The following is a 10000-nucleotide window of genomic DNA, read 5'->3' as shown; positions in this document are numbered from 1 at the left end:
GTGTGTGTGTGTGTGTGTGTGTGTGTGTGTGTGTGTGACCAGACAGGAGCCAGCCTTTAGGAGCCATGATGGTCTGGCGGGAGGAGGAGGAGGAGGAGGAGGAGGAGGAGGAGGAGGAGGAGGAGGAGGAGGAGATGACTCATAGTGGAGGCCATGTTTACCATTTAAGGATTTACTTCTAAGCTATTGATGTCAGGAGGGAAGGGGGAAGAGGGGGTAGGAGGAGGAGGGGAGGAGAAGGAGGAGGGTGGTCAGCATCCTTTCCTCCTCCTCCTCCTTCTCCACAATCCTCCACTCATCTCCCTTCACCTTTATTCTCCTCCTCCTCCAATGTTTTAACTTTCTCCTCCTCCTCCTCCTCCTCCTCATTTTCCTCCACGTGCTGCTTCTCTTCTCGTGTCTTCTCCCTCTCTTCTCTTGCCTGGTTCCATTATTCCTCCTTTCTCTCTTCCTATCACCCATTCCTCTATCATTATCTTGCTATTCTATTCTATTCTATTCCTATTCGCTTCTTGAGTTAAAATAAAAATAATAATAAATATGATTAATTAGATTTCCTGTCTAGTCTCTTCTATTCATTCCTTTATTTCCTCACTAACATCTTACATCTAACCCTTACACCGTTCACTCTACCCACAATGCACTAGTCACTATTCAAACAAGCTACTTTCATTATACATACCAATTCATCATTATTTTTCATTTATTATTCTTTTCTCACCATCATACAAAATCTCGACTTATTTCTTCCTTTTCCTTTATTAATTCACTCTACCCACAATGCACTAGTCACTATTCAAACATGCTACTTTCATTATACATACCAATTCATCACTATTTTTCATCTATTATTCTTATTATCATTCTTTTCCCAATATTATGGTTTATTTTCTTCCCTTCTCTTATTAAAACAATTTATTTACATTTTCTTTCATAAAACCAGAAATTACCTTTTTTTTTTTCAATCTTTTCATTTACATTCATTATTACACTCCATTCATATTTAAACGTATTCTTTTTTTTTTAGTACTATAGAATCAGTCGTATCTATTTTTATTTTTTTTTTTTATTCATTTGTGTTTCTATCCGTTCCTACATGGTGTCCTGTGCTCCTTTTCATTTATTTTCATTATTCTACCCTTCCCTCATTTTCTTGATTTCTTGCATCGTTTCATCTTCTTTCGTTTCTTGGTTAATTTTCTTTTTCTACCGTTCCTCCGTCTCCTTGTCTTACTTTCTTAATCCTCTTTTCTTCAACTTAACATTCCTTTTCTATCTTCCGTCTTGTTACTTTGTCACTAGAACCTTAAAAACACCCTTGGAAATCCGTCTCACTTCAACCAGAGCCTTTGGAACCGTGAAAACACCCTTGAAAACCCGCGTCACTTCAACTAGAGCCTTTGAAACCTTGAAAACCCGCGTCACTTCAACTAGAGCCTTTGAAACCTTGAAAACCCGCGTCACTTCAACTAGAGCCTTTGAAACCTTGAAAACCCGCGTCACTTCAACTAGAGCCTTTGGAACTGTGAAAACACCCTTGAAAACCCGTGTCACTTCAATTAGAGCCTTTGGAACCGTGAAAACACCCTTGAAAACCCGCGTCACTTCAACTAGAGCCTTTGGAACCGTGAAAACACCCTTAAAAACCCGCGTCACTTCAACTAGAGTCTTTGGAACCGTGAAAACACCCTTGAAAACCCCCATCACTTCACACAGAACAGTTATAATAATAATTTCTTTAGTCAATCATGCATTCTTCACACGAAACACTTATTCACGAAAAAAAGAATAAATAAATACAATTCTACCTTTTGTTTACAAGCATGACGGTCAAAATACTAATAATGATAATTTACATACAACAGTTACCCCACTACAGTACGTCAACCTCTCTCAAATCCCGTTTTCTTCAGTAGATATCGCTTTAGTGTATTAAAAAAACAGCTTTCAAAACGTTCAAAAGTAATAGAAATGGTCATAATTTTTGCAACTAAGGGGGACAGCGGATATATGTAAAATTATTATAGACACTGAAATTTAAGTTTTTTTTTTCAATATACCTGGTTTAGAATTAATAATAATAACTTTCATACACTATGGAAGAAATAAAAAAAAAAATAATCATCGTTTTCTCCTTTTGCAGCATAAACATCGTACACAAAACTGGCAACTATCGTACATCAACCCCTCCTCCACACTCCTTCCCTCCCTCCCTCCCTCCTCCCGGCCCTTCCTCTGTCCGTTAAGCGTCACTTGTCAGCAAGCAAAACATTGTCTCTGTCTTCTCAACCCCTTCGCTACCAAGATGCATTTTTACCTTCAGTTTTGGGTGTGATTAGACCATTTTATTGACATTAGCAAGGGTCTATGGAGGTCAGATTAATGGGCCACAGTCTTCACTATTTTAATCCCTCACATAAGTTTCTGAAGCTGTATAAAATCACCAAATAGTCACTAGAATGAAAGTTTTTAAGGGCATTTTAAGACATTTTGGTTACGAGAACGCCATTTTATTGACATTAGGAAGGGTCTATGGAGGTCAGAAGAGTAATGGCCAGAGTCTTCACCATTTCAATCCCCCACACGAGTTTCTGAAGCTGTACAACATCACCAAGTAGTAAGTAAGCAGAGTGAATATGGGAACATGGCATGGTGCAGAAGAGATTAAGCCCACAAACACTAGTAATTTCATCTCATAGCGTGTATATTCATTGCCGAACAAACACTTGACTTCACGCCTCTCGTACACAAACAAGAGAGAGAGAGAGAGAGAGAGAGAGAGAGAGAGAGAGAGAGAGAGAGAGAGAGAGAGAGAGAGAGAGAGAGAGAGAGAGACGGAATGTGTTCTTTATTAAATCTATTCATGTTTATTAGTATTTTTGAAGGTGGTAGTAGTAGTAGTAGTAGTAGTAGTAGTAGTAGTAGTAGTAAAAGTGCAGGTGTTTTTCTGTACTATCTTGGGACTTCACCACGATAACAACATCCTACCATCTCTCTCTCTCTCTCTCTCTCTCTCTCTCTCTCTCGTGTATGGACCGGAGGGCGTGGCGGTTCGAGAAAAAAACGAAGGTTGTGTGTAAGTTTGTGTACGTGAAAACACACACACACACACACACACACACACACACACACACACACACACTCCCTTCTGGGTATAGCGGGGCAAACTGGTAGGAGGAGGAGGAGGAGGAGGGCACACGCCATCTCCATGTTTAGTCTCCCCCACCCACCCACTCTTCTCCTCCTCCTCCTCTTCCTCCTCCTCCTCCTCCTCCTGCTGCTGCTGCTAACTGCTGTCAAACCTAAATTCCTCTCCCACCTCTCTCTCTCTCTCTCTCTCTCTCTCTCTCTCTCTCTCTCTCTCTCTCTCTCTCCATCATTTTTCCTTTTCTCTCAACAATCTCTCTCTCTCTCTCTCTCTCTCTCTCTCTCTCTCTCTCTCTCTCTCTCTCTATCGATCTTGGGTCATTGGCCACACCACCTGCTCATGAGAGAGAGAGAGAGAGAGAGAGAGAGAGAGAGAGAGAGAGAGAGAGAGATACTGTATTCTGGTAACATTTTTTTTCTCTATACCGTAATCTAATCAGAGAGAGAGAGAGAGAGAGAGAGAGAGAGAGAGAGAGAGAGAGAGAGAGAGAGAGAGAGAGAGCAATGAGTCAGAGATAACAGATAAAAGATATAACAACAGCAACCACCACCACCACCACCACCACCAGCAAAAAAATCAACAAATCAACATATCTTTTTTTTAGACAAGAAGTTACCAGCAGCCACAAGTTAATCAGCTCACGTCAGCAGCCGAGATAGTACGATAGTGTATCGCTGTAGTGAAGTGTTTGTGCATTGTTTAAAGGAAGCCAGCTCTCTCTCTCTCTCTCTCTCTCTCTCTCTCTCTTACCCTTTTCGCATTATAAAACCATGTAGAGAGAGAGAGAGAGAGAGAGAGAGAGAGAGAGAGAGAGAGAGAGAGAGAGAGAGAGAGAGAGAGAGAATGGACAAATACACACATAGCGAAAGAGAGAGGGAGAACGAAAATATGTGCAAATATACTGAGAGAGAGAGAGAGAGAGAGAGAGAGAGAGAGAGAGAGAGAGAGAGAGAGAGAGAGAGAGACTACCAACCCTTCTTTGCTTGTCGACTAACACCACCACTCCCTCCTCCTCTTCCTCCTCCTCCTCCACCAAATGCAGACAGACAGACGCCTGGTTAGAGGGAGTATGAAGGAACCTTTCTCTCTCTCTCTCCTTTTCCTTGGCGAGCCGGGCAAGGGGGGGAGGGAAGAGTTGGTGATAGTGCTGGTAGTAACATAGCTGCCTACTACTACTACTACTACTACTACTACTACTAAACTCTTGCAATGATTATTTGGTAGTAAGGGTCTCTCTCTCTCTCTCTCTCTCTCTCTCTCTCTCTCTGTCTTATCGGTGTTTGACAAGAGCTATTTCCTCCGTCGCGCCGTCCCGACACAATCACCGACGCTAATACGTCTGTGTGTGTGTGTGTGTGTGTGTGTGTGTGTGTGTGTGTGTGTGTGTGTGTGTGTGTGTGTGTGGCTGGGCAACACACTGGAATGCTGGGAGAGGGGTGAGGGGGCTGTGCCACTAAGGGGCGGCGCGGGGTTGGTGGGGCGGGGAGGCGTGGCAGGATCTTGGGTATGGACGTGAAGGAGACGATTGAAAGACTTGCTGAAGATTATGGAGGAGGAGGAGGAGGAGGAGGAGGAGGAGGAGGAGGAGGAGGAGGAGCGTCACCGCCACGGTTGACCTGCTTAAGTGGCAGAGGTGGCCCCTTCCCCCAGCCCCCTGTGACGCAAGGCCCGCCTGGCCCCGCTGCCCCAAGGTCGCCGCCCGCCGCTCTGCTCCTGCCGCGGCTCCCACGGGCGGGGCGCGCCCCACATCCGCCCCTGCCCCGCACAGGTCGACACGGAAGTGGGTGTCGCCACACCCGCGGCGGAGACACGCTGGCTACACACGCCATTATGCCGACACACGCCCCGCCCGCCCCGCCCCGCCCCGGCATGGCGCCGAGGGGCGGGGCTGGGCGTGCGGGCGGGAGCAGCTTTTTGGTAGCTTTTTGCGGGCGTGTACTGTGCAGCATTGTCCCGCGGCAGGAAGCGGCGCAGGTCACGCCGCCCACATGGGAACCAGGTCAGCGGGGGCGCCGCGCCCTGCACCACCACCACAACTACCACGCCGCCAGGAAACCCACCCGGCCACACCACACTTTCACCGAGGCGACCCAACGCCGCCCCGCAGCCCGGCACCGTGGCGCCAGGCCCGGCGGAGCGGCAGTGGCAGGCCTCGGGCTGTGGCACTGTGTGTGATGTGGTGGTGGTGGTGGCGGCGGCGGCAGCGGCGGTGTGATGTGGGTCACGGGCTGTAGCACCAGCACAGGTAGGTCTTCCCGGGCACCTCACCCTCCACCCTCCCACCTTCTCCCTCCAGCTCTCACCCCGCACCCCGGACTCTGCGCCAGCCTGGGGCGGGGCGCGCGTCACCAGGCAGGCCGCCCCTCCACCCACTTTCCCTCTCACCCGTGCCCCGCCAGGCGTCACGCACACCATGGCACTCCCCACCCCAGCCAACTAACCCACCCTTCGCTGCCCTGCCCCGCCCCTGCCCAGCCATGCCACTCAAGCCCCATGGCAGGACCGCGCTCAATCCTTTCTACCTCTCCCCCCCCCACTCCCCAAGCGCCACACCCACCACGCCCCTGCACCTGTCACCCAACCCCATCCCATTCCATCCAACACACACACACACACACACATGCACTGCCCACGCCACACCATTCTCTGCTTCTCCCTCTCTCTGTCTGGTGTGTGTGTGTGTGTGTGTGTGTGTGTGTGTGTGTGTGTGTCCAGGCAAGGCCACAGACGCCAGGTGAAGGTGTACAGTACCCAACCACACTAACCTTGCCCCCTACCCCCCCTTCCTCTCCCACTCATCACCCTCCACTCTCCCTCTTTCACCCGCTCACCCACATGACCTCTCACACACACACACACACACACACACACACACACACACACACACACACACACACACAGACTGATCGACCAGCACAAAGCATTAATCACATTACTAGAGAGAGAGAGAGAGAGAGAGAGAGAGAGAGAGAGAGAGAGAGAGAGAGAGAGAGAGACCTAATTGGCTATCCAGGTGCTACAGGTGACAGATGACTAACGAGGGCCAAGACACACACACACACACACACACACACACACACACACACACACACACACACACACAGGCAATCACCACCATCTGTCATCACCACCTGCTGTGCTCTCAACAACAACAACAACAACAACAACAACAATCAACAGCAGCCGTTCAGTAATCAACCAACATCTTAAATACTCAGTCAATTTTCCTTCATAACCCAAAACAACATTCCTTCACTAGATGTATTTATTGTTTAGGCTGTTGTTGTTGTTGTTGTTGTTGTTGTTGTTGTATGTGTCAGTCGGTAACCAGAATGAAGAGAGAAACACGTCGTGGTACTCAAAGGGTTAAATTTAATACACAGGACTGAAGAGAATTGTATATATGAAATTAAAGCGATTTTTTCCGGGGTTTGAAGTAATGAACTCAAAAATACAAAGAAAATTTCACAAACTATCTATTATTTAAACTCTGTATCGATAACGTGTACAAACAAACCATTTTTTTTTTTTATTTTCAGGATAAGAAAACCATTTATTTTTAACTCTGTATAAAGAAAAGTGGACACAAACCATTTATCAATTTTTTTTAATCATCGGGATAAGAAAACCATTAATTCCTTTCTTAACTCTCAGTAAACGTGTAGTAACAAACCATTTACCTAGTTCTTTTTAATTACCGGAATAAGAAAACCATTAATTCCTTTTTATACCTCTCTAAAACAAAACGTGTATACCAAACCACCTTTAACTCTCTGGATAAAGCAACGTATAGAAACAAACCATTTATTCTTTTTTTAATTATCGGTAGGAATAAAAACATCTATTCTTTTTAACTCTCAATAAAAGAAAACGTGTGGTAACAAACTCTTTTAACTCTCTGGATAAGGCAACGTATAGAAACAAACCATTTATTCTTTTTTTAATTATCGGTAGGAATAAAACATCAATTCTTTTTAATTCTGTATAAGGAAAATGTGTAGGGACAAACCATTTACTCCCTTTTATCAGGAGAAACAAACTATTTATTCTTTTTTCAGATCTTGGTAGAAATAAACTATCTATTCTTATTTAAATCTGTGTACAAACAAACCATTTATTTTATTTCTTTTTTAATTCTCGAGACAACAAAACCATTTCTTCTTCTTTTAACTCTGCATAAGGAAACGAAGCAACAAACCATTTACTCTTGTTAACTCTCGGGATTAGAAAACGTGTATTAATTTCCTTCTACACAAAAAAATCACCTTAAAAAGACAAAATATTACTTCTTATAAAAACACGTCATTTTTGGAAGTTCTCTCTATAAAAACTCGTCTTCTTTCTTTCCTTCCAGTGAAAAAAGTAGAAACCTACAACATTTCCTTATCAAACACTTAATTTTTGGGAACTTCATATAAAAAACGAGAGAGAGAGAGAGAGAGAGAGAGAGAGAGAGAGAGAGAGAGAGAGAGAGAGAGAATGAATTTAAGAGTTATATATATTTAAAACCGTATATTTCTTCGTTCTACTGAAAAAAAAAAAAAAAATATTACAACACATTAATTGCTTCTAAAACACTTATTTTTGGAACATTTATAAAAAAAAACGAGTAAATTTATTGCTTCTACTGAAAAAAAAACTGATGGAATGACAAAACACTAATACTTTCATCTCAAACACTTCAAATATTCAGAGGTATCATCTTTTCTTCTCTTCAAACAACAATAACATGACAACAACTTCTTTCTGACTTCACTATTTCTTCAAGATCGTGTATATGAAAACTTGCATTGCTCCATAAAATAAAAAAAGTGAATTATTACATTTATCTCTTTTTCTGGCTAACTCTCTCGAACCTGAACGGGAACTGGCAACTAAGTGGGTCTGTATTTACGTATTTGAAAACTTGTATTACTCCAATTAAGAAAAAATAAATAAAATAAAAAAAATTACTTGCTTCTCTACACACCAATTATATAAAAGCTGTATTCTTTCCACTTCTATTGATCTAAACACACCACGAGTCTGTCTGAACACCTGCCTTCTCATTGATTCCCAGCGTATTGAGGCATTTGATCTATTTATAAAGGTCTTTACTATACAAATAAGGGAATTCAATGCTTCTAACTATATCAATGCACATTTTTTCCCATCAACTTGTCTTTCTGGGTTATTTCAAAAAGTTTTGGCATGTTTTGTTCTTCCTTCATTCACAAACGAGTGTATTGCAGTGTTTTCTGTCTGTATCTTTGGGGAGGGAGGGAGGGAGGGAGGGAGGGAGAGAAGGAAGGAAGGAAGGAAGGAAGGAAGGAAGGAAGGAAAAGGAAAGGAAAGGAAAGAAGTAAGAAACAGAAGGAAAGAAAGAAAGAAAAGACAAAGAAAGACAGAAATAAAGGAAGGAAGGAAGGAAGCAGGGAGGGCGTGATAGGACAGGAGAGAGGAAGAGCACAGGTGTAAAAAGGAACCCAGGACTAATTAGGTGAATCATCAATCATGTGTGGGGACAGGTGTGTGATCTAACCTGCCACTGATAGCTTTACTTGTGGTGGTGGTGGTGGTGGTGGTGGTGGTGGTATTATTGACGTCTGTGTTGGTATTACTGCAGCTACTACTACTACTACTACTACTACTTCTAACTTTCCCACAGTCATTCAAATATCTTTTTTCCATAATACAAAAGCTACATTCTCTCTCTCTCTCTCTCTCTCTCTCTCTCTCTCTCTCAATAAAGCAAAAATTTCCCACCCATTTCAATACAATCTTTTTTTTTCCCTTTCCTCTACCTCTCTAAAAAAAAACACGAAAAAAGTGTGTGTGTGTGTGTGTGTGTGTGTGTGTGTGTGTGTGTGTGTGTGTGTGTGTGTGCGTGCGACAGGTGGGCGTGTAACAAAATAGGTATTGAAAAAAGTGAGTGAGTGTGTGTGTGTGTGTGTGTGTGTGTGTGTGTGTGTGTGTGTGTGTGTGTACGAGGGCGTGGCAGTGCATGTAATAGTATCATTTGTGGGCGTGGGTTGCTATGGATGGGCGGGTGTGGGCGGGAGAGCGAGAGGGAGAGGAAGGATGGGAGAGAGAGAGAGAGTGAGAGGGAATAGGGTGGAGCAGGGTGGAAGCTGTCATGAATTAGAATAGGGTGGAGAGAAATGGAGAGGAAGTGAGAGAGAGAGAGAGAGAGAGAGAGAGAGAGAGAGAGAGAGAGAGAGAGAGAGAGAGTTAAAAAGCAAAGGGTTACAGAGATATGGGTGTGGGCCACTAAACACACACACACACACACACACTAAAGAGGATAAGCAATTTAAAACGGAAAGAATTGACAGAGAGGAAGAAGGAAGGTAGAGGAGGTGGAGGAGAAGGAGGAGGAAGAACAGGAGAAGGAGAAGGAGAAGGAGGAGGAGGAGGAGGAGGAGAACAGGAGAAGAAGGAGAAGGAGGAGGAGGAGGAACAGGAGGAGGAGGAGGAACGGAGGTAGTGAATGATACAGGAATGTGAAGTGGCAACAATCTTCCTCTTCTTCCTCCTCCTCCTCCTCTATGAACTCCGGCAGCAGGCAGGAAGAAAGGAAAAAAAGAAGGAAGAAGAGGAGGAGGAGGAGGAGGACGAGGAGGAAGGAAAGAGGATGACACGCAAATAACACAACAGGAAGACTAAAAACAACAACGAAAACATTAACAACCCAGACACACCTAGTACCCCCCTCCCGGCCTTAACCCCCAGGCCACCCCCTAGCCTTCCTTCCCTTACTCCCTTCAATCTACCGGCTAGGCGAACACTTCACCCACACTTACAACACCCTACACCCACCCTATTTACACCCTCACAACACCCCTGAAGGTACACAGGCATACAGAAACCCTT

General features: G+C 44.3%; 1 protein-coding gene across 35 annotated transcripts in view; it reads right to left on the bottom strand.

Moving 5' to 3' along the window:
• Nucleotides 1–10000, bottom strand: part of LOC123515485 (tropomyosin) — a 46307-nt gene that overhangs the window by 21864 nt on the left and 14443 nt on the right. The gene's annotated exons all lie outside the window — the stretch shown is intronic.

Source organism: Portunus trituberculatus, chromosome 5, assembly GCF_017591435.1.
Source record: "Portunus trituberculatus isolate SZX2019 chromosome 5, ASM1759143v1, whole genome shotgun sequence".
NCBI classification, from domain to species: Eukaryota; Metazoa; Arthropoda; class Malacostraca; order Decapoda; family Portunidae; genus Portunus; species Portunus trituberculatus.
This window is presented reverse-complemented; position numbering and strand designations above follow the sequence as displayed.